The following is a 27,276-nucleotide window of genomic DNA, read 5'->3' on the forward strand; positions in this document are numbered from 1 at the left end:
AGTCAAGTTTACATAAAATTAATGATCACAAGCCTACCCCTTATCAACTTGGCACCCATACACATCTCCTCAAACCACACTTGATCTCTAAATAAACTTGGTCACAAGGGTAACAAGTTCATAATACCATGTATCATGATACAACTATCCTACATATAACTGAAAACACATTAATCCCTTCTCCAAAAGATGAGGTAAAGTCTGTGAATGATGTTTACCCTTCTCTTGATATCCCATAACTTATATACAACGATGTAAAATTAACAATATTTAAATACTGATGTAAACCCAATACATCTTATGTTACATGATACCAGAATAAGAGAGGAATGAAAACAAAGATATTTGCTTAATGTATGCATATAGCCACAAAACATTTATAATAAACTAAGAAGGAAATACGCATTACAATTACAGTCATCATTTCTGCAGATATTCAGGTGGTCATAGCTGGTATTTATAACCACATTCCTCTACTGTCCATTCTGTATTTCCTTTGCCTTCAGAAAGAATGTCAGCTGGTCACAACAGTTACCTGACTGTGTGACCCAAATTTTTATTCTTGAAAGGTCTGGACCATTTGTGGTACTACCTGGATTGGGTTGTTGTAGTGTTCTATTAATCAGGGCACAGTAACATTAAAAGACTTACTAAGGGGATCTCCTGTATTCCAGACATATTCTTCTTACCTCCATTATGGAGAAGTCATCCAGTTTCCCCTTGGTAATTTAGATCAATCACTCTAACCAACACCAGAGCTGCTCACCTGTTGACTCAGAGGCATGAAAAGACCAGTGTGGCTGGTGACAGTCTTCTAGTGCAGTAGAATCATTTGTTTGTAGTGTTTTGTTTTAGTCTTAGAGATGGGGTCTCACTCTGTCACCCAGGCTGGAGTGCAGTGGCACAATCACTATAGCCTCAAATTCCTGAGCTCAAGGAATCCATTTCAGAATCCAGAGTAGCTGGGACTGGGACTACAGGCACACGCACCACCATGCCTAGCTTTTTTTTTTTTTTTTTTTTTTTTTTTTTTCTCTTACAGAGACAGGGTCTTGCCATCTTGCCTAGGCTGGTCTTGAACCTTGAACTCCTGGGCTTGAGCAATCCTCCTGCCTCGGCCTCCCAGAGACTGGAATTACAGGTGTGAGCCACGGTGCCTGGCCTGGAATCATTATTGTGTCTCCTGCTAGTAGCAAGCCTCCCTCTTGAACTAAGACCTCTAGGTCATAAGTGCACAAAGTCATGGGAAAAGGAAGCAAAAACAGAGCACAAAGTTGTGGGAACAGGAAGCAAAAATGTTGCTAGTAAGTCAGTAAAAGTAATTGTGAACAATACCACTCCCATTTCCACCCCTTGATCCCTGGAGATACAGTACCATAAACTGGACACTGATTCAGAGACTATACAGCCTCCTAGAGAATCTTGTCCCAGCCCTGCAAGGTATTTACACCTAGCTGGCACCATAACTTCATCTTCAAAAGGCCATTCTATAGTTCTATCAGGCAACCTGCCCCAGGATGGTGGGGAACATGATAAGACCAGTAAATTTAATGAGGATGTGTCCATTGCCTCACTTCTTTGGTTGTGAAGTGAGTTCCTTGGTCAGAAGCAATGCTGTGTGAAATACATGATGGTGATTAAGGCATTCCGTAAATCCACAGATTATAGCTGTAGCATAAGCATTGCATGTAGGGAAAGCAGACCCATATCCAGAATAAATTTCTATTTCAGGAACAACAAAATGCTACCTCTTCCGTGATAGAAGTGGTCCAATGTAATCACTTTCTACCAGCTAGCTGACTGATCATACTAGGGAATGGTGTCGTATAGGAGGCTCAGTGTTGGTCTCTGCTGCTGTCTGATGGACACTCAGTGGCCCGCTGTAGCCAGGTTGACTTTGGTAAGTGGAATGGAAGTCCATGTTGCTGAGCTCATGTACAACTCCCATTCCTTCTACTATGGCTACTTTGTTCATGAGCCCATTGAGTGATAACAGGAGTGGCTGGGGAAGGAGGCTGACTGTTATCCACAAAAAGGGCCATTGTATCCACTTGATTATTAAAATCCTCCTCTACTGATGTCACCCTTTGGTAAGCATTTACATGAGACACAAATATCTTCATATTTTTTGCCCATTCAGAGAGAGCTATCCACACACCTCATTCCCAGATTTCTTTGTCAACAATTTTTCAATCATATTCCTTCCAAGTCCCTGACATCCAGCCAAACCATTGGCTACAGTCCATGAATTATTAAATAATTGTACATATGGCTGTTTCTCCTTCCAAGCAAAGTGCACAACCAGATGCACTGCCTAACGTTCCATCCATTGGAAAGATTTTTCTTTACCACTGTCCTTTAGGAATGTCCCAGGGAGGAGCTGAAGTGCTGCAGCTGTCCACTTTCAAGTTGTGCCTGCATGTCCAGCAGAACCACCTGTAAATCACACTCAAGTCTTCTCTTCCTCTATTAATTGATCATAGAGAACTCCCCATGAGGTATAGGTGCAGGCTAGGAGACAAAAGGCAGTGTAGCAGGAGTGGCAACTGTGGACATTTGGGCCACTTCTTTGTGTAACTTGCTTGTGCTTTCAGGGCCTGCTAACGGTGAATCACATGTACACTACTTCCATTTGATGGAGTGTTGCTGCATAAGCCCAACTTTATGGCTTCTTGGGTCAAATAAAACCCAGTTCCTAATGGGCAGCTCAGGTCACAAGGTATCACATTCATCACATCCCTCACTGCAGAGATAATTTGCAAATATTTTCTCCCATTCAGTAGGTTGCCTTATTTTAATTGTTTCCTTTGCTGTGCAGAAATACTTTCATTTGATGTAGTCTGTTTATTTTTGCTTTTGTTGCCTGTGATTTTGGTGTCAAATTGAATATTTTTTTTTAGAATAAGATTGAGAATCCCATTTATTTAATGGATTAAGTTGTGTAATCAATTATAGGCTCAGCATTGTATTCACAGCTGTGGATGAAGAGTAAAAGAATTATAAAAACATCCTCTTTACCACTGATTGATTTATAAGTTGATGAGGGCAGGATTACTATACCTTAATGTATAAGACTTGGTTTGAATGGACAAGTTATTTAGCCTCTCTGAGTCTTAGATTCCTCACATTTAAAATATGAATAATTATAGCTGCCCATATCGCTGTGTTAGTTAGAATTCTCAGGCACTAGTGACCAAAATGGAATTTATTTTTCTTACATTACTGGAAGTCACTTTGTTCTAGTGTTCTTCAGTGATTCCTGGGTTAGTTCAAGGTTCCGGTCCTCTCTGATTTGACTGGCATTTGCATCATAGTTCTTTTCTAGAAGCAAGTCAACAGACTTCTCATTTGATTTCATTAGTCAAAGCTGATACTTAAGCCTATCCCTAGACCAATAACAGCAAAATGAAATTGCTATAATGCAACGAAACCTGTGAAACTGGGGTAGAGGCCATCCTTCCCTGAGTTCAAGGTGTCATCACCCTCTAACTGAGCAAAATTAGAGTTATATTAACAAGCAAGAAACCAGGATAACCAACCAACAACGTCCACCATGATCATAAAATTGTGTAAAGAACTACATCATTAAATAAGTCAACACAAAATTATTTTCCTAACTCTAATATGTTGTGAAAGTATTGTTGTTATTGTTGATAATGATGTTGTTATTATTGTCACTTAACATGGAAATCTGCATTTACAACCAAAATTACATGTTCACTAGTCCATTACCACCCCACCCCTCTTTGCATCTATACATAACTAAACTTAAGGGCACCTTATCCACATAAGAAGTGTTCCTTCTGCATTCTGAAAGCAGCCTAGAAAATGTTATTATTGTCATAATTTCTATTAATCTATAGCAGGTCTACTTTGGGTATATATTCAGTAATGAGAAGACCTGTATTTCATTTGGGTTACATTAAGATCATGGCAACTCAGAATCTAAGAAGGAATCATAAAGATATGTAGTCTAATATCTTTACAAATGCAAAAATGTATTCTTTTCCATCTCAAAATGTGTAATCCCCCTAACTACCACTTGAATAGGGTTTACAGTAAAATACTCATTTCCTGATCCATTCTCCATGTAACTCCTGAGATATCTGAAGATAATCATTATCTTTTCTACAAATTTTATTTTCTTGGGTTTTTGATAGAATTGTACTAGGACCTTATTTCTCACCGTGTTCAGTCACCCTTGGATGAGGTTCACTTTCAAATACATCATTCCTGATTTCTCTGGTATATGTTTAATATCTTTCCAACTTTCTATTTCCCCATGTATCTTCAAATATACAGACAGTACCACCTGGGACCTGAAAATACAGGTAGAAAAAGTGGTTACCAGTGGAAGGAGAGAATGGTACAAAATCAATTACCTTCTGAGAAGGTACATTGCCAGCTAAAGGTGATTCACAGGGAGAAAACCAGGAAATCAATGCATGACCTCACTCTTCTCACATCCACCAAGCTCTGGAAGGCTGTCTGCATTGACTGAACCCAACCAGAAGCCAAAAGATCAGCCTCCCAGAGCAGACAGAAAGTATGAAGTTATGCAGAAAGAAATGGAAGATATCTGATACATTTCAAAATATTGTTAGAGATATCCCAAAAAATAGAATTTTCTGCTCTGCTATGAGGTTATCAGAATTTTTCAACTAGTTATGTTGCTCTAAGAGATTTACATTGTATGCTTTCTGCTAAGCAACAAATACTTTGGTTTCTCTTTGCCACTTATTTATACACCTAGGCATATAGAAAGCCTCCCCCACCCCAGAGTAATCATAATACCAAACTTGTGTGGGCATGGTTTTGATATTTTTGACATTTCACATGCTTAAACTTCTTAGTTGTCCATAACAAAATTTAGCCTTCTGAAAAGAGGCATTTTAGAGTCTGAGCATGGTGGGCTATCATGGTCATTGATACTGCTGGTTATAGCAAACAATACTAAAAAAAAAAAAAAAAAAAAAATTAAACTCCTAATAGAGGTAGATTGCTTTGTTCTTTATATAAATGAAAACAGGGGAATGGTTTGGATTCCAAGGGAGGAACAGAGAAATGAGCTAGGGAATTGACAGTGGAATTGGCTCTATGCCATCACTTTTTAATCTATGCTTTAGTAAGCTTTTTGCCAATACGGAATACAATAGACTTCTTTGCATACTTGATGTTATTCTGGATAACAGCCCAAGTCTTAAGAAATCTAGGCTGGACACATAAAAAACTAGAAATTTTTGCATTTATTTTTTAAAAATCTCTGACTAGAAGTGGTTTTTACACAACCAAGACCGTTATTTATAAGTTCACTCATTTGTTGAAAAATGTAGTCTTTTCTTGCCCACTCACTTGCCCTTAAAAAGAGTATAAATAAAGCAAAATGCAGTAATGCAATGAACCCCCTGTACCCATTATAGTACTTAAAAAAGAAAAAGAAAACATTCCATCAGAAAGCTGAGAGTTCTTTGCATATATTATCCAATTTACTTTTACAGAGTTTCTGGGATACAGCTAGAATAGTTGTCATCATTCCTGGGGTGCCTTGATGCCATTGTTGCCTAGTAAATTGCAAAACAATTCTGGCCCTAAAAATAAATACTTCAGTTCTCGGTACAGCCTGGTCAAATTCAGCGCTCAATAGCTCATAATGTTCCCTCAAATGAAGTATATCCTATTTCTTGCTTTGCTTCTCTCTTGAGATTCATTTCAAACTTGTAGAAATCATTTATTTTAACTGTCGAAGAATCTCAGAGCTGATAGGTTTTAATGCTAAAAAAGAATTTGGCAGCTATTTCCATGATTGGCTTGGGAGTGGTATTCTAAGTCACCCTTCATAAGCCCTTGCTCTGCTCCTGTTCAGATTTAAGTCACAATAAGAAGTAGGAAAAAATGTCATCGAGAATAAAAAGAAAGTCAAATAGGTTGATATTCAAAAATGAATTCTGCTGGAAAGCACAGCAAGTATGAGATACCAGTGGCCAAATTTTATTCAAATCTGAAAGTGATTTTTATGTTAAGCATTGTTGAGAGGAGAGGGAGACTGATGTGGATGTGTCAATGTAAAATCATGGTTGATAGACACCTCCAAATGGGAGCATAAACTTCAGTTAGCTCCTGTCGGCAGAAGAGCCCAACAATGCCTCCAAGGACCTTAAAGGTTAACAATAAAATCTCAAATTGAATCCTCATTCTCAATGTGAGCCAATCTGTTATAAAACAATGAATTGGCATGAACATACCAAGGCCAATGAGTACAGTTAACAAGAGCCTGTCAGCGTGCCCATACTTTATCACCCATGCAGAGAGTAACTCTCCATGACATTAAGGATGCTATATTTGATGGAATGTCACAGTTAGTTGACACTGGCCTTATCCTGAATTGTAGATTCTCTGTCACATCCTGCCAGTTTAGAGCAGGACCTAATGATTACAGTGTTTTACCTTATAAGCCATGGTGAGAAACCAAAGCTGAGTTTAACTGTGTAAATTGCTGCCCAGTGTCACAGTTGCCAACTGGAAGTGATTGATAGAGGGTATGACCAGCCATATGGAAGAAAAGAAAGTGAAAAGTGTTTTCAAGATCAGTATTATGCCCTAACCATGAGTAGAAAAGCTTATAATCTAATGAAACCGAAGGAAAAGGATTAGTAAGAGTTTTTATAAACTTTGAGACTGCAGGTCATGCCATCCTTTGGTGACTTGAATGTAACAGAAAATTCATCTCCGTGGTCAGAGGGCAGATAACGCCCACAAGTAGAAAGAAGTTTGGATGGATTACTTTTAAAGTATATGATTACATAAACATCAATTGTGTATTACGTGTAGGTATTGGGAACCTAGGGACAAACGCAGAGCTGCATAAGATCAAACAAGCACAATTCATGGGATTTATTCATAAGATGACTTTATTTTTACATCCTACCACTCTCTTAAATTTATTGCCCTCTTAAATTTAAGCATGGGCAGATGCTTCCCTTAGATGAAAGCTCAGACAGTTTGAAGTCTTTTCTGATGAGTATTAGGCCATGCAAATTATTAAATCTAAGAATATAAATGTCTGTTTCCATGTGATAGTCACATAATAGTTGATTTAAAGTTGAAGCTGCTGCTTCTCCAATTTATTTTTGCTGTAGAAGGGAAGCATGCAGGTGGGGCAAGCATTTTATGCTCCACTTCTTCGTTTCCCTGCCTTGAACTTCTACCCCTCCTAACCCAGTTTGCAAACCTCAGATTCAGACTATGGCAGAATTGGAGCAGGGCATGGAAGGAGAGGAAAGGGATGCAAGAATATTCATGTAGAGTACTGTTGTGAGGACCCAGCATGCATGTTCTCTGGGCTTGGCAGAAGTTGAAAGCTGACCTTTTCTCTTAAAAATATTTTTTGTCAGTTCTTTGCAGAAGCCCCAGTCAGTAGGCATCTCTCCCTTGAAGTTCACTTGACATGGGTGAATGGGTCTCCATTCCATTTGGTCACTTTTGATACCTTCTCCAGGCCTTAGACTTTCCAAGGTCCTCTAACAACTTCCTTCCATTGAAGCAACTTTTCTTGTCTGGGGACCCCCACAGCAGCTCCCTCTTGCATACAGTCCAAATTATCTCCACAGGAAACATTCATGCATCTTTTGCTCTGAAGACATCCAGTAGTATAGTCACTTCTCAAACCACAAATCTCTAATATCACAGCCTCTTTTGTCCAGACTCTTAATTTTCATATTTCTCCATTGTGTTTCAGACATCCATCTCCTGTGTTGTTCAAGTCATGCAGTTCTAAACACAGGAGTCAGGACACCTGCAAGGCACAAGTTACCACTCGTTATTCTAATCCAGTGGCTCTCAACCAAGGTTAATTTGCCTCCTGGGGGACATTTTGCAATGTCTGGAGACACTTTTGGCTGAAACAACTAGAAAAATGCTACTGGTATCTCTAGTGGGTAGAGGCCAGGATGGCTGGTCCATATCCTACAGTGCAAAGGACAGGCCCCACAACAAAGAACTATTCAGCCCAAAAGGACAATAGTGCTAAAGTTAAGAAGCCCTGTCCAGTAAAAAAATTATTTAGAATTTTTTCTTAATTTGTAAGTGGAATAGAACTATAATATTTGGGACACTTCCTCAACTCTTTATATTAATCAATTCAGTATCCATAAATATTAAGTGTCTACTAAATGTTGGGCACTGTTAACAGGGCTGATACAGGAGTTCTCATGGAGTTTACACACTAGTGGGTAACACAGTAAGACAGCAAACAAGAACAAGTGAGCAAATACATCAACATATAACAATATAGAAATAGTGCTCTAAAGACAATAAATCAGACAATGTGACAAAGAGATTGGAAAATCTCCTTGTACTCAAAGTACTCTAATACTTTGTATTAGAGTAGTCAAGGAAGGCCTATCTGAAGAAGTGGTAACTGGACCAACAGTCAAAGGATAATATGGGGCCATTCAGGGGGAAAAGCATTCTAGAAAATACAAATGGCTAGTGCAAAGGCCATGGCATAGAACAAGCTTGGGATGCTACAGTGACATGATGAGTTATCATGAGTGAGGAAGAGCATGGAACAAAAGGAGGATAGATCTGATTATAAAATGAGCACAAGATCTAAATGGACATTTCTCAGAAGAAGACATGCATATGGCAAACAGGTGTACGAAAAGGTGCTCAACATCATTGATCATCACAGAAATGCAAATCAAAGCTACAATGAGATATCATCTCACTCCAGTGAGAATGCCTTTTTTCCAAAAGACAGGCAATAACAAATGCTGGCAAGGATGTGGAGAAAAGAGAATCCTCATACACTGTTGGTGGGAATGTAGATTAGTACAACCACTATAGAGAATAGTACGCAGGTGTCTCAGAAAACTAAAAACAGATCTTCCATATGATCCAGCAATCCCACTGCTGGGACTATACCCAAAAGAAAGGAAATTAGTATATCAAAGAGATGTCTGCTCTCCCATGTTTATCGCAGCACTATTCACAATGGCCAAGGTTTGGAAGCAACCTAAGTGTCCATCAACAGATGAATAAATAAAGCAAATGTGGTACATACACACAATGAAATACTATTCAGTCATAATAAATAATGACATCCTGTCATTTGCAACAACATGGATGGAACTGGAGGTCATTATGTTAAGTGAAATAAGCCAGGCACAGAAAGACAAACTTTGTATGTTCTCACTCATTTGTGGGGACCAAAAATTAAAACAATGGAATTCATGGACATAAATAATAGAATAATGGTTACCAGAGGCTGGGAACGGTAGTGAGTCGTGATGGTTAAACAAAAATATAGTTAGACAGAATGAATAAGATTAGTATTTCCTAGCACAGCAGAGTAATTACAGTCAACAATAATCTGTTGTACATTTTAAAGTAACTAAAAGAGTATAATTGGAATGTTTATACCAAAAAGAAATCATAAACACTTGAGGTGACTGATACTCCATTTACCCTGATGTAATTATTATGCATTGTATGCCTGTATCATAATATATCATGTGCTCCATAAATATGTACCCTACAATATACTCATAAAAATTAAAAATAAAGAACAATAGAGAAGACTGCAGAGACCCAGACTAGGTAGAACCTCCTGGGACAGCAAACTGGACTTCTTAAACAACACACCTTTGCACTTTGGTCCTGGGTGGTGGAGATGTCCATGGATCCCTTGGAAAATCTACACACTTTTGTGCATATGTCCATGGGTATACTTTTCACCTGATCCTCAAAAATGACCCCAAATGAAGGTGAGGATTAATAATCAGAAACCTATTGTTTGCACAGAGTAGAAATCTGTGTCCAGTTGAGGATTTTTACTGCTCCTCTCAAAGTATGCCTTAAGTCGATATGGAAGCACAACCTTATTTTAGGGATTTTATAAGATCTGGGTAAATTCCAGTACCTGGAAGCAGCCATTTACCTCATGTCAAAGCCCCTGCCTTCTTGTGATTCTAAAAGATATGTCGGAAAGCAATTCCTGAACGAGGTAGGGACCCCAGTTTTGCCCCCAGGATTACCTAGTGTATTAGTCCGTTCTCACACTTCTAATAAAGACTTTCCCGAGACTGGGTGATTTACAAAGGAAAGAGGTTTAATTGACTCACAGTTCCATATGGCTGGGGAGGCCTCACAATCATGGTGGAAGACAAAGGAGGATCAAAGTCACACCTTATGTGGCAGCAGGCAAGAGAGAGCATGTGCAGGGGAACTCCCCTTTATAAAACCATCAGATCTCTTGAGACTTATTCATTATCACAAGAACAGAATGGGAAAACCTGTCCCCGTGATTCAGTTACTTCCCACCAGGTCCCTCCCACAACACGTGGGAATTATGGGAACTAAAATTCAAGATGAGATTTGCGTGGGGACACAGCCAAACCATATTACCAAGAAGTTAAAGCCTTTTGCACCTAAGAAAGAGGGAGCGAGTGCCAACCTAGAAGGCCTAGAGATATCCAGAAAGAAGAGAGAAATGCTCCCTTCTCCCCTCTCTCTGGGATAAACAGCCACCAACCCTCTGACCAGAGGTTCTCCAAAGAATATATCATTTGCTATACCCCACCATAAAACCCTTTTCTGCTGAACAATGAAATAGCATGGATAGCTTAAAGAGCAGTACCTAACTGCAAAGGGAATAAATTAAATTAAAGAGAATAAATACCAGCAGCCTGAAGCCTGGGGAGCTAGGAGGCATTCCATAGAAAACCTAGGGCAGAGAGTGGCCACAGTAAAAGGAAAGGGACAATGCCAAAAGAAATGACAATATCCAGGGAGCAGAGCCAGTTTAGTTATGGCAGCTAAATAATTTCAAACTACAAAAGGAATTTTAGGCTTCAAAACTCCAGCTCCCAAATACTGTTATAATTAGTATTATTTTCAGATTAAAGAAAACACCACTTTTGTGTAACAAATTACCTCCATTTTAAAAGCAAAAATAATATATTTCACTTCATAAAAAATGCCCAAACGGAAGCATTCTTACATTAATTATTTCACTCTATTCAAAAAGCATATCCCTGCTTGCTTTTTATTATGCCTTCCAGCTTCTACTTTGAAAAACATGTTAAGAAGCTGGAAGGTATTTTTTAAAAATGAAAGGAAAAAAGAAAAATAAATAATCTTTGAAGCAATTAGAGCCAAAATACAGAATGCATAAATATACATGTACATATTTTTTATTTGCCCCCTAGATTTTACTCCCCATTTTCTTCCACCTCCCTTTTTGGCACCAGAATATGAAGCATCTTTCTTTCCTTGAGCTTCAACAGCAGGCAAATGTTTGCCCCAGAATTGAATCAGACTCTGTTCTGTGGATTGATTGGCAAGAGTTTTCATAAAGGAGGTGGGGTCCCCAGAGGGCAAATACATAATTTTCATAATGCATTTCTTTTTTCCCCCCAGCCTAGGAACCTAAGTCTATTTCTGAACCATTTCGTCTGAGAGTAATAATTAGCAGCACATTGCAAAAGACAAAACACCATCATCATTGCTTCGTGGGGTCTGTAGTTGCTCTTGTAAAATTACCAAGAATATAATTTTACTGTGGGAACAAAGAACATATGTAAAGTAAATATTGTTACAGATTTTAGACTTTCGAGAAGAAATTTTAAAATCTGAATATTAGAGAAAACCACGGGAAATAGAGTTTAAAATGGATTCTTTCTGCACTTTCCTTCACTCAATTGACTGTGGCTAAGGTAAATGTTGTCACTTGGTGACATCAAGGAAGGCTTTAGCACAGGCTTTTCTAAACAGGGTATCAAAGCACTTGAATTTAAAACATCTAAAATAATGAAGATATTCCCCCCTCAAATGAGTTTTGATATCCAGAAGTCAATCTACATTGAAAAACAAATATGCTGTCATCATTTTACTTTATTATGAGAATATTTTAAATATGTTATTAAAACGATCTTTAAATGTAATATATCTTTAATAGGAACAAGAATAAGAAGGTGAAAATCAATTTGTGATGATAGTATTTGTACTGGGATTAAAATGTTGACTGTATCCTGTACGCTCAAGGAGAGGCTTGATTATTTTTTAACCAGATTTTGAAGAGTATGAGCTCTGATGAGGTGACGATGTTGCTGAGCTTTGCATAAAGGCAAAATCAGTGTAGTAACATCCTATCTTTCTGAAGGTCAGGCTTCTGACAGCATCACCTATCCAGCAACACAGGTATGAAATAGAAAGCCTCAGCCCTATGCCTTAGCCAGTGGGTTCCAGAAGTTCTTCTCAGGTACCAGGCAAGAGTTTCCTGACTCAGAATTTTACCCCTAACCCTGACAAGACTAGCAGTCCGATTCATCACAGCACAGAACATTAGTGTGAATTAGAAGTGGGGGATGGGGATGCCACAGGGGCAAGGACAAAGCTGCTGATGTGGCTGCCGATGTGAGAGACAGCAACAAGACGAGGCAATGGAACTACTGTACAGTAATTGGTGGTCATTAAGATGAGCCTGAGCCATCAGGGAAAGCTAAATTGTGCCTAATACTTCACTTATGAAAGAAGGATAGCATACCAGAAGTCTTCAAATCTCGTTGAATATCAGAATGACCTTGAAATATTCTGATTCAGGGGTCTGAAACATATGTGTCCAAGAACATGCATTTTAACATGGGTTGAGTGAATTCAGATTTAGCTGATCTATAGAATGTTTGGGAGTGACTATACATGCGTATTATCTAATGTCATAGATAAGGAAACTGGCGCATAGAGGTTAGATAACTTGCCCAAGGTCATCTGATCAGTAGTATGTAAAAGAACTGGTACTATGCAAATCAACTCAAGCCAGATTCTTCCAGGGTTCTTCTACTCTTTATAGCTTATTGGATCCTAGTATGGCTTGACTCTAGGTTTCTGTATCTACTAACCCAGTGGATGTCAATGTGCATCACCTTGGAACTTGTAGGAAAAGCAAATGCTCAGGTTCCGCCCTAACCTTGTGAATCAGAATCTCTGAGATGAGACCCAGCAATCTTTTTTTAACAAACTCTCCAGGAAATTCTGGTTCACTGTAAAGTTTGAAAACCACTGGACTCATCCACTTCAGATGTAATTTAAATAAAGCTAAAAAAAAAAAAAAAAGGAGGAAGCATAATGTGTCTCATTTGGAGCTCTCAGTGGTACCTTATCTTCTTGGTTTCTAGAAAAGGCAGGTGTGCCGGGCGCGGTGGCTCACGCCTGTAATCCCAGCACTTTGGGAGGCCGAGGCGGGCGGATCACAAGGTCAGGAGATCGAGACCACGGTGAAACCCCGTCTCTACTAAAAATACAAAAAATTAGCCGGGCGCGGTTGTGGGCGCCTGTAGTCCCAGCTACTCGGGAGGCTGAGGCAGGAGAATGGCGTGAACCCGGGAGGCGGAGCTTGCAGTGAGCCGAGATCGCGCCACTGCACTCCAGCCTGGGCGACAGAGCGAGACTCCATCTCAAAAAAAAAAAAAAAAAAAAAAAAAAAAAGAAAAGGCAGGTGTGTCCCCAAAACTCTCTTCCTGTGCATTTCATCTCTTTGGTAGGAATTCTTATTTTCAAGCCTAAGAACCCTATTGTTCTTATGTCCTCTTATTCAATGACGTCTTAAAACCCTTTCTCAGGGAATAATCTCTCAACAATATCTTATCAGTCAAGGTTCTTGATAACAAAAACAGAAGCCAACTCCCAAAAATTTGCGATGGGAAACTGATACTCTATGCTTTTATTTTCTTTTCATTCCTTTACTAAACTGCTAACCCTATAATCTCTTTAACGATCGAAAGACTAACTACTTCCCAACTCTGAAATCTGTGTATGCTTTAGAAATAAATCAAACCCTATCTCAATCAGCTATGTTTTAAAAAACCAAAGTCATCCCCATCACAATTGATAACTCGACTTAATTTTAAATCCTCTGTACAGAAATAATTTGATTTTAACATCTTCTGAATATTCTCTATTTATTTACTTATTGAAGAAATGTTTCTTGAGAACCTATTTGGGGCCAGAAATGATACCAAGTACTAAGTATACAACAATGTTTAAGTATATTTTACCCTCAAGATGCTTTCAGTCTATTGTAAGTGTTCTTAACCTGGGATCCATAAATGCATTTCAAGAGTTTTGTAACTCTCTGCAATTACTTACAAACTATTACTATTTTCACCTATCTTTCTTTCTATAAATATACACTGGGAATGGGAAGAGTGAGTAGAAATTCTACGTTTTTCTATTTGTTACTCAAATGGATCTCAGTTCCTTCTCTCCCTCGCACCTGTTATGATCTTACCTCTCTGCCCCTGCATATGGCAGGTAGGAAGTGAGAGTTCACGTCCCTCTTTCGAGCAGCCATCAATCAATAACAGACAGAGTTAGGGTACATGCTGCCTCTCTCTGCACAGCTGGTGAGACAACTCCCAGACGCCAAGAGTTCCCCACTGGGATTAAGCTCTAGTTACTCATAGTAGAAACTGCCGATAAAGTGTATTTTGCCACCTACTTTCTCTTCTTTGCCTCCCTTCCTCACTCCCTCCTACCCATGTTTCCAGGGACCACTTCTCAAATAAACTGCTCCCACTGAAATCCTTGTCTCAAGGTCTGTTTCTGGGGGACCCAAACTAAGAGAGGATCCTTGAGCCAAAGAGATTAAAAATCTCTAGTCTGGTAGCAGACAAACAAACAAACAAAACCAGAAATTTCACTTCTCCCCTAACAAGATAAGTGTTCTTTTTTTGTTTTTTTGTTTTTTGTTTTTTTTGGAGATGGAGTCTCCCTTTGTCGCCCAGGCTGGAGTGCAGTGGTGTGATCTCGGCTCACTGCAAGCTCCACCTCCCGGGTTTACGCCATTCTCCTGCCTCAGCCTCCCGTGCAGCTGGGACTACAGGTTCCTGCCACCACGCCCAGCTAATTTTTTTTTTTTTTTTTTTTGTATTTTTAGTAGAGACGGGATTTCACCGTGTTAGCCAGGATGGTCTCGATCTCCTGACCTAGTGATCCGCCCGCCTCGGCCTCCCAAAGTGCTGGGATTGCAGGGGTGAGCCACCGCGCCCGGCCAGGATAAGTGTTCTTAAAGGGATGAACACGTTACGGGATAAGTGTTCTTAAAGGAATAGGGGTTATAGGAAGACCCCTAGGGGAGGAGAGGGAATTAGGAAAGAGAAAGGACTTCCCCAGGCAGAAACAAAGGAAAGCACTTATCCAAATATTTTTAACATTTTAAATCTTTTCTCTCTATCTCATGTCATTTCCTAAAGTCAAACCCTCAGCTCAGAGGACAGAGGAAATTTGCAAACATTATTTATGTTTGATGAGGGAGAAAGTGTCATCAGCCCTCTACAATAGCGACAGGTAGTGCCTCATCCAAGGCTGAGCTTTGTGAGACGCTGGGGAGCTGCCCGCTGCGTGGGTGACAAACCAGCCAGCAGAGCAGGGATTTGAGCATCACCTATTTGCTTGCCTGCCTGCTCTATGCAGAGTGGAGTCTAACATGATAGGAATTGTTTGTTACATTATTTACCATGTGTCTCTAATCTAACCTTTTTATGTGTATGGGCTTCCTACAGAGTGAGGAGACAAATCTACTCCCAGAAGAGACGTTACAAGAATGTTAGCTGAAATGTTGAATAACGATAACTTCCTTTGAGTTCCTTGCAACGTTCTAATCCACCATGATAAAACTTTCATGTTTTGTCAGCTATTGTAATTTTGCTTTCACAAATGCAATACAAATTCTTCCCGTACAAGTGACTTTCACTTTTAGCGGTAACTTTCAGGAAAATTTTACTATTGTGATTTTAGATGGCATGTGTTTTAGGAGCTCTATAAAACACACACACCTAAAACGTTTATATTTGAATTCCTTTCATTTTAGTCAGCTGTAGACAAGTTTTAGTCAACATTTTTAAATAATTGACTCCATTATATTTGATAAAATATAGGTTAGTTCTGAAGGCAATAGTTAGCACTTACTTAAAGAGGTTTTTTTTTTTCTTTTAATCTTCAGAAAGCTTGTAAACCTAAAATAATTTTCATGTCCCTGTGAGGCAAGTAAGAAGCTCCAGAATTCCCAGCTTTTATAAAAGAAAACTGAGGCATGGAATAGAACTGAAATTGAATTAAAAATATTGAAGGTAAAGGTCTTAAAGGGGCAAGTGTTCTCTGTTCGGCTGAGCAAAAGTTGCTACATCTTGTACCTATCTCATCAGCATCTGTTGACATAAGGAGAAACATTCAGACTTGTAATACTTGTAGAGGTTAGAAACTGTAATTAAAACTATGTACAATTAATTGATGGACTTAGAAAGATTTATGTGCTTTGGAATAAAAGTACTTTCAACTAGTTTAGATTTATATCTGTGACTTGTCAGTTTTGCATATGGGTGTGTCATTTTTAAAATGAGGTAAGTATGCAGTTATTCAAGTGTGCAAAATGCTCCTGATTTCTCTGAGCTACTGGCTTACACCAAAGCAGGATAAAAGAGAGCCATTTGAGCCATTCCACTGTGGGTCTCTACCATGAGCCACGATTGCCATTTTAAAATGACTATGTCTAATCTGTGACAAATCACAAGAATTCTGTCAAACCAGTACCTTGGAGTTTTATGGATTGCTCTGCCATTTCCCAATACAAGATTGCATCTGGCTGATTTTCTTAAACTAACTTCTCCTTGGTTTTAGACAGTTGCCCAGAAAGTGGCGTAGACGTGACCAACTGGGTAGTACAATGAAAATAAATGATTTTCTCCACCAAGATAAGCATTCCATGAAGGGGGTATGTGGATACAGGCAGACAAGTTAGCTCTCACACACTTCATGTGAGAAGCGTGAGCAATGGACAAGGAGAGCAAAGCAGAGGGGAATTATTTTAATTTTGGTCATAATAATTATTGGCCAATAATTTTCTAAACAGCTATCACTTTTCCAGTTATTCTCTGGCTTTGATCTCATTATCTCTGATTGACTACCCTTGTTAATTTTCTTAGCTCATGTAAATTACTGTTTGGAATTTTAAACTTTTTCTATGTAGTTGTTTCTTGAAAAAGTTTTTTAAAGACTATCTCAAAGGTTGAATCTGTTATGTTGTCCTAGCTTTCAAGTATCTAAAATGATCAGATAAGTGTTAAGATTGTTCAACTTAAAAAAATACACATTATCCTTAATAGTTTTTATTGTGAAATCAAACTCACACATATGTAAATGTCTCTACTTGGATCACTTAATGGCAAACATTTTATCATGTTAAATGTAAATGAATCGTAAGGTGGTGGAAATTTTTTTCAAATCCTTACCCCCTTCCCAATTACGAAAACACGTTTTCCAGATGGAACCAGGTGGTTCAGAATGTGACTGGTATTTCCGGTGAGTGTTGTGTTGGAACTGTGAGTGCAGGAGCAATCATGCTCCTTACTAAAAGAGGGAGATATCTTCACATCCCATTTGCATAATTGATCCAGTATGAAGTAAGTCCTCTAGCAGATGAGCACTCTGGGGATCCCTTGTTTGTCTCAGCATGTTCAATGTCTGGGAGGCATTACCTGCCAAGCCGATGCATAAGTGCATCCTCCTCATGGCTTTCCTGGGTGCTCAACCAACCTTCTTAAACTATAGATAATACAATCAGACACATAAAAATACTTCTTTTGGACAAATTTTTCATGTTATAATGATAGAGTGTTTATGACTCAGAGTCACCCCCTTCACTGCCGCTCCTTTATTTAGCGACAGCAGGCAGTGTAGGAAAGCAGGCAGCTGCAAAAGTTTCCTACCAAGATGAAAGTCACGAAACTCTTACTAAACACGGCTTGGCTATCAATGATGAAACAGGTCTGGATTCTTGGGGCTGTGGCTCACAGAAACGCCATTGTCCCCATCTCTCGTCTGAATATTTTAAGGTCAGATTACAATTCAGACACAAGCAGGTGGGAATCTCAAAAATGAGATGTGGTTTTATTAACCTGACTATGTCGTTGTGGAAACTCCGTGGTGGTGGTTGGTTTTCATTTTCTATTAAGCTATTTATGGTGCGTATATAGAAACCAGAATCTTGTAGGGTAATGGGGCCAATCAGACATACACAAATTTTAAAAACACACACACACAACTCTTTAGGAGTGCCCAGACTGTGAGCAGTGGTGGCCACACACTTTGAAAAAGTTACAGCAGAGATACAAATGTGGAAATGCCTACCAGTAAACAAAGCAAGTAAATCATTTAGAGTGTAATTGTTGCACATTCATATACTGTATTAAAAATGACTTTGATGTACACAAAATTAAAGGACTCATCTGAAGCTTAGAAAAATTACCTTCTAAGTGTCGGGAGACTGGAGCCAAGCCTAGGATGTGGGGGTCTGCGGGGCATTACTCTCTGCCTTAGATGCCTGCTTCTGAGAACAGTAGGTAGTAGGATTGAAGAGGGAGAGAGTGGGTGGGCTGGGTGGTGTGTACAAAGTCCGGGTAATGGAAAACATTATCTACTTTTCAGAGAGCTTCAGATTTATCCCACAAGTAATGGAAATTTATTGAAAAAGTGAAACAAACAAAAAGTATAATCAGTTTTGCCTTTTAGAAAGAGTTCTGCATATGCAGGATAACTTTCTCAAGGGTATAATTAAAAGAAAGAAAGTAAATTAGGAAGCTGTTTCTAACTCAAGTGATTGGGTGAACTGTGATGTCATTTGAGGACTTAGGTAGGAGAAGCAGGTTTTAGAGAGAAAGTAATAGTTCACCTTCAGTGTGGTAAGTTTGATGTGTCCTTGGCGTATTCATGTAGATATGTAAATGATTGACTGCACAAGTAAAAACAATACAATAAAAGTGTTTGAAATATAGATTGGGGACTCATCAGAACAGAGATAATAGTAGGTAAACATTAATAGTAGGTAAACATAAACATAAGAACTAATTGATCGATATATGTAGAACACTTAAAACTGTGGGGAGATTTGGTCAAAGGGTGCAGTATCTGTTACAGGATGAATAAGTTCTGGAGACCAATTGTATAGCACAAAAACTATAGTTAATAGTAATGCATTGTATTACTATTTCCAAGAGAGTAGATCTTAAAAGCTCCCACCACACACACGAAAATAACTCTATTAGGTGATGGACGTATTAGTTAGCTTCACTGTGGTAATCATTTCACAATGTATGCATATCTCAAAACATCACTTTGTAGACCATAGTGTGTATAATTTTTACTTGAAATTATATCTAAATAAAGATAAAAAGGGATACTTAAAACCATTTCTGGCACGTGACACACAGTACAGTTGGCCCTCTAAATCTATGGGTTCCACATTCTCAGATTCAATCAACTTTGGATTGAAAATATATAAAAATAATAATAAAAAGCATAACAATAGAATGATAAAAATAAAATAAAAAACAATACAGTGTAAGAACTTGTTACACAGCATTTACATTGTATGAGATATTATAAATGATCTAGAGATGATTTAAAGTTATGGGAAGATGTTAGTGGATTATATGTAAATACTCTTGTCATTTTATATTGGGGACTTGAGCATGCATGAATTTTGGTATGGGGGGAAGTGTCCTAGAACCAGTGCCCTATGGATACCAAGGGACTACTGTATGCACTAAATAAATGTCTGTTCTTGATTACTATAATTATACTCTCTAACGAAGTTTCTTTTCTTAAAAGCACTTATGTATATCTGTGATTATGTATTCATCTCCATGATTATTTGGTTGAATATCCTTCCTAAGAGAGAACAAACTCCATGAGGGCAGGGACTGAATCTGTTTTAGTTTGCTTTTGTTTGTTTTAATTACTTTTATTTTGAAATAATTTTAGACTTCCAGAAAATTCCCAAAAATAGTACAGAGAATTCTTATACATTCTTCCTCTAGTATCCCCTTATGTTAAAATCTTATATAATCACAGTACAATTACTGAAACCAAGAAGTTAAAACTGTTAAACAATGCTCTTGACTGAACCATATATCTTACTTGAATTGCCAGTTTCCCTCCAGTATGTCTTTCTTCTAGTCCAGGATCGAATCCAGGATCCTACATTGCACTTGGTGGACTTGTCCCCCTAGTCTCCTCCAGTCTGTGATGTTTACTCTGTCCTCCTTTGTCTTTTTAGACTTTAACGCCTTTGAAGGGTACTAGTCTTCAACATACCCTCCACTTGGATTTCTCTGGTGATTTCTCATATTAGATTGTAGCTGCATTTTTGGCAAGAATACTACAGAAATCATGTTATACCTTGCCAGTGCATCCCCCAGGGGGTACATATTATCGCTGTGTCTTATTACTGGTGATATTAACTTTGATCACTTGACTACAGTAGTCTGCTAGGTTTCTTAACTATAAAGTTAGTAATCTATTTTTGATCACCATTGTGTCTTCAACTCTTTGCACAATGCTTGGCACATAATAATTAATTAGTAAACATTTATTCATGAATAAACGAATGCTCACTGACTAAATTTTTCTCCTCAGCAGAGGGCAGCTGAGCAATGCACTGTCTTTCTGTTTACCCAAGCTGGGCACAGCCCCTGTTGGAAACAGTGGCTGTAATTTCCAAGATTTTCCCCGAAAAGAGCAAATAGGTGCTGCACTTCTCCCCTCATATGACATCAAGGCTGTACTTACTAAACGCACAGATTGATCATTATCTGTTGTGGGTTTGGGGCCCAATTCTTTTCTGAAAATGGGGAGTAGCTGACATGAGGTCACATGGCTCTGGGGTCACATGGCTCTGGAAGTCAGAATCTGAAGAAATCAAGGATTACCTTTTCATTTTTTCCCTTTGAGACAGTTTTCTTTCCACAGGGTAAAGGCAGAATCCACATTTAAGAAATCTTCAATGACAAAAAGTTTACAGGCAGGAGAGCTAGTAAGCTCTGTCAGGCTTTTGTATAAATTCTTGAGTCTTAGAAATATTATTATAAATATTACACATTTCTCCATTTCCGTAGTTAAAGGAAAAAAAGTGAAAATGTTCTCGTCCCCAGTCTTAATTTACTCAGTAATTAATCTGAAATGAAAGCTAATTTCTTTGCTTACTTTGACAAATATTTTAGAACAAAGGAGTTACTTTAATTTTTTTAACTGACTCGCTAATCTATTTTTGATGACACTAATCTTTTTTGGCTGGAGGCAGTGGCTGAGTGGCCTCCACATCACCGTTGTTCAACGTAGACTCCCTGGAGCCGGAGGTTCAAATCCGAGCGGGGTCACCCCAGTGGAAGGCTGATAAATTGAGTGCCTTGTGATGTAGTCCTGACAGAGAGGCGATCTTTCAGCAGAACTCTTGAAAGCTTAAGTTTTCTCTGGACATTAATGATCCCCAAATAAAATAGACCACAGTGTCCAAAGCATATTTCTCATTAGTCCTCTAACTCTAAATGCATGAGAGAATGTTTATGATAGAGGGGGGAGGTTAATCGTGTTGAAAAAGACAAACTATGCCAAACACTAGAAGATCCCAAACAGGTGTAATGGAAGAGCAATCTCCTGGAAGCCTCAACAGCATACACAAATCCAACCTTCTCACCAGCAGTAGTGGAATCCCATGCCTTTTGACATTAAATACTCCTGAAACAGGCAGTAAAATATGCTTAGAAAGTGCAAAGACAGAAGTGTGTTATGGAAATTTAGGTCCCGTGGAAATGATGCAGGTGAAAACTGTGAACCAGTCCCTACATTCTCTCTTCATTGTGTTTCCCTATGATCTCTCTCTTCACCACCACACAGATATACGCAGGCAAACACAGTGAGCTAATGCATGCTCATGAGGCATAAAAAATGTCAGTGGAAGACATTGTTTTCTAACACATTATTCGGTAAGCATGTCATTACAGTAAGGGAAGAAACCCAGCCAGCTTGCTGAACACCTGGGGTGAAAAATAAATAAGTCAGTCTCACTTCACAGATTTTACCAAGGAAAGCCATGCAGTTTGTATGGACCTTCTTTTCATTGTATTACACACTCACACACACACACAGGTGATGTTAAATACATGTGTAACATATAAATAGGTGATGTGTAAATACACACACCAATCTAATACAGGCATACTCACATGTACATTCTCTATTTCATTATCTTTCTCTGTTTATGTTTCCTACCTGAAATGATCAAAGGAGTAATTGTTCATAATCAGAGTATAACTAACACAGTTGTGTTACTTATGAACTATGGAACTAGTTACTCAATTATTAACTGACTTTATTTTCCCTCGGGTTCAATTCATTCATTCATTTTTCATTCAACAAATGTTAATAAACACTTTTGGTCAAAGTAACATTCCATTCACTTTACCTCTGTTCCAGTTATGTCATTTGTGTGTGTAGGGATGTGTGTGTGTAGGGATGTGTGTGTGTGTGTGTGTGTGTGTGTGTGCAAGCATCATACCTGACAATGCATCTAGATGTTAACCTTCTAAAAGGCAAGAATAGTGACCACAGAAGAACAAGAAAAATTATCCACAGATTAGTGAGTTCAGCCCCAGGGAACATGCTCAAGGAATAAGATTTCAATATTCCGGTGATGACCAAACAGAAAAATTGTTTATAAAACCAGAGAAAAATAGAAATATGCCATATGACCTCTCCGGACAACACTATTTTTAGAGCTAGTCCAAAATGGAGTAAAATTGTATTTACAATGGAAAGTATTTATTAATGGCATTAGGAAGAATTTCCTGGCTAGAAGTCTTGTGAAAGAATAGAACATTGCCTTCCCTTTTTGAAGAGTAGAGTCTTACAATTTAAGAGCTGAGAAGCACTATAAAAAATATCTAATTCATTGCCTCTTAATTTTTTGAGGGGTCGTGTATCCCTTTTAGAATCCAATTAAAACCATAAACTTTCCTTGCCCTAAAAAAACAGATACAAAAAGTGGTATAATATTTCAGAGGGTTTATGCATGACCCCTTAACCTCAACTATAACTCAAGGTTATGAACTCTTTATCTATGTAATATTCCTCTTGTACAGATAAATAAACTAAAGCTCAGAGGTTAGGTAATCCCATTGTACAGGAGAATAAACTAAAGCCCAGAGGTTAGATCATGAATATTAAGCACTGAATTGTGTCTCCCAAAACTTCACATCTTGAAGTTCTAACCCACACTACCTTAAAATGTGACCGTATTTGGAGTTAGGGTCTTTAAGGAGGTAATTGTGTTAAAACAGGGTCATTAGTGTGGTCATTAATCCAATAAGATGGTTATCCTCATATGAATCAGAAATTTGGACACAGGCACGTACAGAGGGAGGACCATGTGAAGATACAGGAAGATAAGCCAACTACAAGCCAAAAAAAGAGATTTCAGAAGAAACAACCCTGCCAACCTCTTGATCTCAGACTTCTAGCCTCCAGAACTGAGAAAAAAAAATTATGTTATTTAAGCTGCCCAGACTGTGGTACTTTGTTACGGTAACCCTAGCAAGCTAATACAGGTAATAAATCCACGTTATTTAACTATCTAATGGTAGAACCAGAAATGGTATCAGACTTCTGTCTAATCCAATTCTTTTTCAAGTGTTGTATGTCTTTGAATGGAAAGTAATGAAACAGATACATTGATATTCCAAGACTACTTTTCTCCCACTAACTCTGTAATATTATTTATTTATGGAATTAAAAATTTTTAATGCCCTTTGCCAAATCTTCTAAACACTTGTAAAATTAGGGAAAAGAAATTATGCTCTGGTTCATTAGGAAAAATTTAAATATAATTGTTTACAATGAAAATTTTGTAAATATTCTTTGTAAATGGTGAGTCTCCCCCATCCCAACTCTTAACTAAATATCTATAATACTAAGATGTTTTAGTGTGAGTCCTTTTACATTTATAGCTCAGAATAAGTCATTGTGTTTAGTAAGAGTCAAAACTGAGTATGGAATCCCATCTAGAAGGGACACCATCACATCAAAAATGAGATTACGCGTCAGGTATAATTAATTTAGTTGGCTAAAAGCAAGACTTCTAAATTAAAATATCTAAATTTTAAACTCTGTTACTCCACTAGAATAGTGACTTTGGGTGAGTTTCTTATCCTCTCTAAGTTTCAACACCTTCTTCAATAGTATGAGGATAATAGTAATCTCCATAACAGACTGTTATTGTGAGGATTAAATAAAATAATATATATTATATGCTTAACACAGCATGTGCCTATACAAAAATATACAAATATTTTCAAATATACATATACAAAAATATACATATACAAAAATATACAAATATTTTAAAATCTGCAAAATATACAAAATTAACCCAAAATTGATTATATGCATAAGAAAACCTAAAACTATAAAACTTCTAGAAAAAAAACATAAAAGGAAATCTGTGTGGCTTAGGGTTATACAAAGATTTTTAGATCATACACAGAAAGTACAATCCATAAAAGAAAAAAATTGGACTTCCTCAAAATTAAAAACTTCTGCTCTTCAAAGGACACCATTAAATGAAAAAGTAAGCCACAGAATGCAAGAAAATATTTGCAAAATGCATATCTGTTAAAGGACTTGTAGCAGAATATATGAGGAATTCTTACAACTCAATAAAAAGATATTTTTATTGTTTTTTAAAAGGCAAAATATTTGAAAATATATTTCATGAAAGAAGGCATATGAACGGCAAACAAACAAATGAAAGATACTTAACATCATTAGTCATCAAGGAAATTAAAATTAAAATCACACTAAGAATCTACTTCACACCCACGAAAATGACTGATGCCATAAAGACCCACCACAGCAAGTGATGGAGAGGATGTGGAGCAACTGGAACTCTCATATACCACTGATGGGAAAGCAAAATGGTACAACTACTTAAGAAAACCATTTATCAGTTTCTTAGAAAGTCAAATGTAACCCCTACCATATTACTCACCAGTTCAACTCTTTGTTATTTACCCAAGAGAAATAAAAACATGCAGACACAAAAACTTGCAGCACAAATGTTGATAACAGGCTCATCGTGATAGTGAATGCTGAGGTTGGAAGGAAAGATGGACTCCAAAGAGATCAAAGGAATCTCTTGGTGGTGACAGAAATACTCTTTTTCTTGAGTATGGCTGTGTTTCATGGCTGTATACATCTTTCGAAAGTCAAAAAATTACATATATGTAGTAGATACATTTTGTTGCATGTAAATTATACCTCAATCAAGTTTAAACAAAGAAATAATGCCAGACCAGGAGGCAGGACATTGAAGCATGAGTTCCTGTTCTGTTCCTATAGGCCATTTGCAAGTTACTACACTTTTTGAACTCTAAATTAAATTGTCATGGAACAGATTGTCTGTAAACCACTGTGCTTATTTGAAATGTTACGACACTTTGAATTAATGTATTAATGAGGTATAGCACAGAAACTGAAGTCAGACTGTTTGTTTGACAAGACGTTTACAGCCTGGCTCCACTACTTACTAGCTGTTTGATCTTAGACAATTTACTTTACCTTTCTGTAAGTGTGGTGTTTCCTGATCTGTAAGATGAAAATATTAATAAGAAGTTAACATATCAATATAAGAATGGTAGTTAGAAAAATGCCTGGCACTTAAGTAGGTATTTGTTATTATGGTTAGCAAGCATTATTGTGAAGAGCACAAATGTAGGCTGTAAATCCTGGCTCTGCACATTTTGGTGTAGGCAAGTTGCTTTGAGTGACCAATATTGCCAGTTTGCCTGGCATATTAGTTTGCTAGGGCTGTGTATTAGTCAGGGTTCTCTAGAGGGACAGAACTAGTAGGAAATATGTATATTAGGGAATTTCTTAAGGAGAATTGACTCACACGATCACAAGGTAAAGTCCCACAATAAACTGTCTGCAAGTTGAGGAGCACGGAAGCCAGTGGTTAATCAGTCTGGGTACCAAAACCTCAAAAGTAGGGAAGCCAACAGTGCAGTCTTCGGCCTCCACAACCACTGTTGTAAGTCCAAGAGTCCAAAAGCTGAAGAACTCGGAGCCTGATGTTCAAGAGCAGGAAGCATCCAGCACGGGAGAAAGATGAAGACTGGAAGACTCAGCAACTCTGCTCTTCCATCTTCTCCTGCCTGCTTTATCGTAGCCACACTGGCAGCTGATTAGATGGTGCCCACTTAGACAGAGGGTGGGTCTTCCTCTCCCAGTCCACTGACTCAAATGTTAATCTCCTTTGGCAACACCCTCACAGATACATCCAGGAACAATACTTAGCATCCTTCAATCCAATCATATTGACACTCAGTATCACAGGCTGCCATAACACAATATCACAGACTAGTGGCTTAAAGAACATACATATATTTTCCCACAGTTACAGAAGCTGCAAGTCCAAGTTCAAGGTCCAGAGAGCCAGCAGAATTGTTTGTTCTGTGTCCTTTCTCCTTTACTTGTAGATGGCTGCCTTCTCCCTATGTCTTTACATGGACTTTTCTTATACATGCCTGTCCATATTTCCTCTTCTTATAAGGATTTCCAGTCCTATTGGACTACACCCTGATGATCTCATTTTAACTTAGTTATCCATTTAAAAACTCTATCTCAGCTGGGTGTGGTGGCTCATGCCTGCAATCCCAGTGCTTTGGGAGACCAAGGCAGTAGGACTGCATGAGATCAGGAGTTGGAGACAAGCCAGGGCAACATAGTGAGACCCTGTTTCTACTTTAAAAAAAAAAAAAAAAAAAGTAACCAGGCATGGTGTTATGCACTTTAGTCCCAGCCACTCAAGACACTGAAGTGGAAGGATTGCTTAAACCCAGGAGTTCAAGGCTACAAGGAGCTATCATCTCACCACTGCACTCCAGCCTGGGTGACAGAGCAAGACCCTATCTCTAAAATAATAGATAGATAAATAGATACTAATACAAACTCTATCTTCATATATGGTCATATTCTGAAGTACTGAGGGTTAGAATCTGAATTTGGTAGAGTGGAGACAGAAATGAGCTTGAATTGAAGGGTTCCAAAAACATTAGACTTCCTGTGCTAAAACTAGGAGAGTCCTGGGCAAATTGGAATGATTGGTCATGTAAATTTAGCTCTTAACTTCTCTATGATGAAATTTGTCCATGAGTAAATTAATGAATATGGTAGAGCCTACCACCAAATGTTGTTTTGAAAATTAAAATGGGCAAATATATTTGAATTACTTGAAAAAGTGCTTTGCCCATAGAATGAGGATTTGTTATTATATAAATTTAATAAAGATGAGATGATTCAAGGGATTTGAAATTAATGACCTCAGGATCTCTTGAGGTCAAAAAGTCCAAGGGTTTCCTGTTAACTGAAATGTTGAGAAGTACAATAAATCAA

This window comes from Macaca thibetana, chromosome 2, assembly GCF_024542745.1.
Source record: "Macaca thibetana thibetana isolate TM-01 chromosome 2, ASM2454274v1, whole genome shotgun sequence".
In the NCBI taxonomy this organism is placed as follows: Eukaryota; Metazoa; Chordata; class Mammalia; order Primates; family Cercopithecidae; genus Macaca; species Macaca thibetana.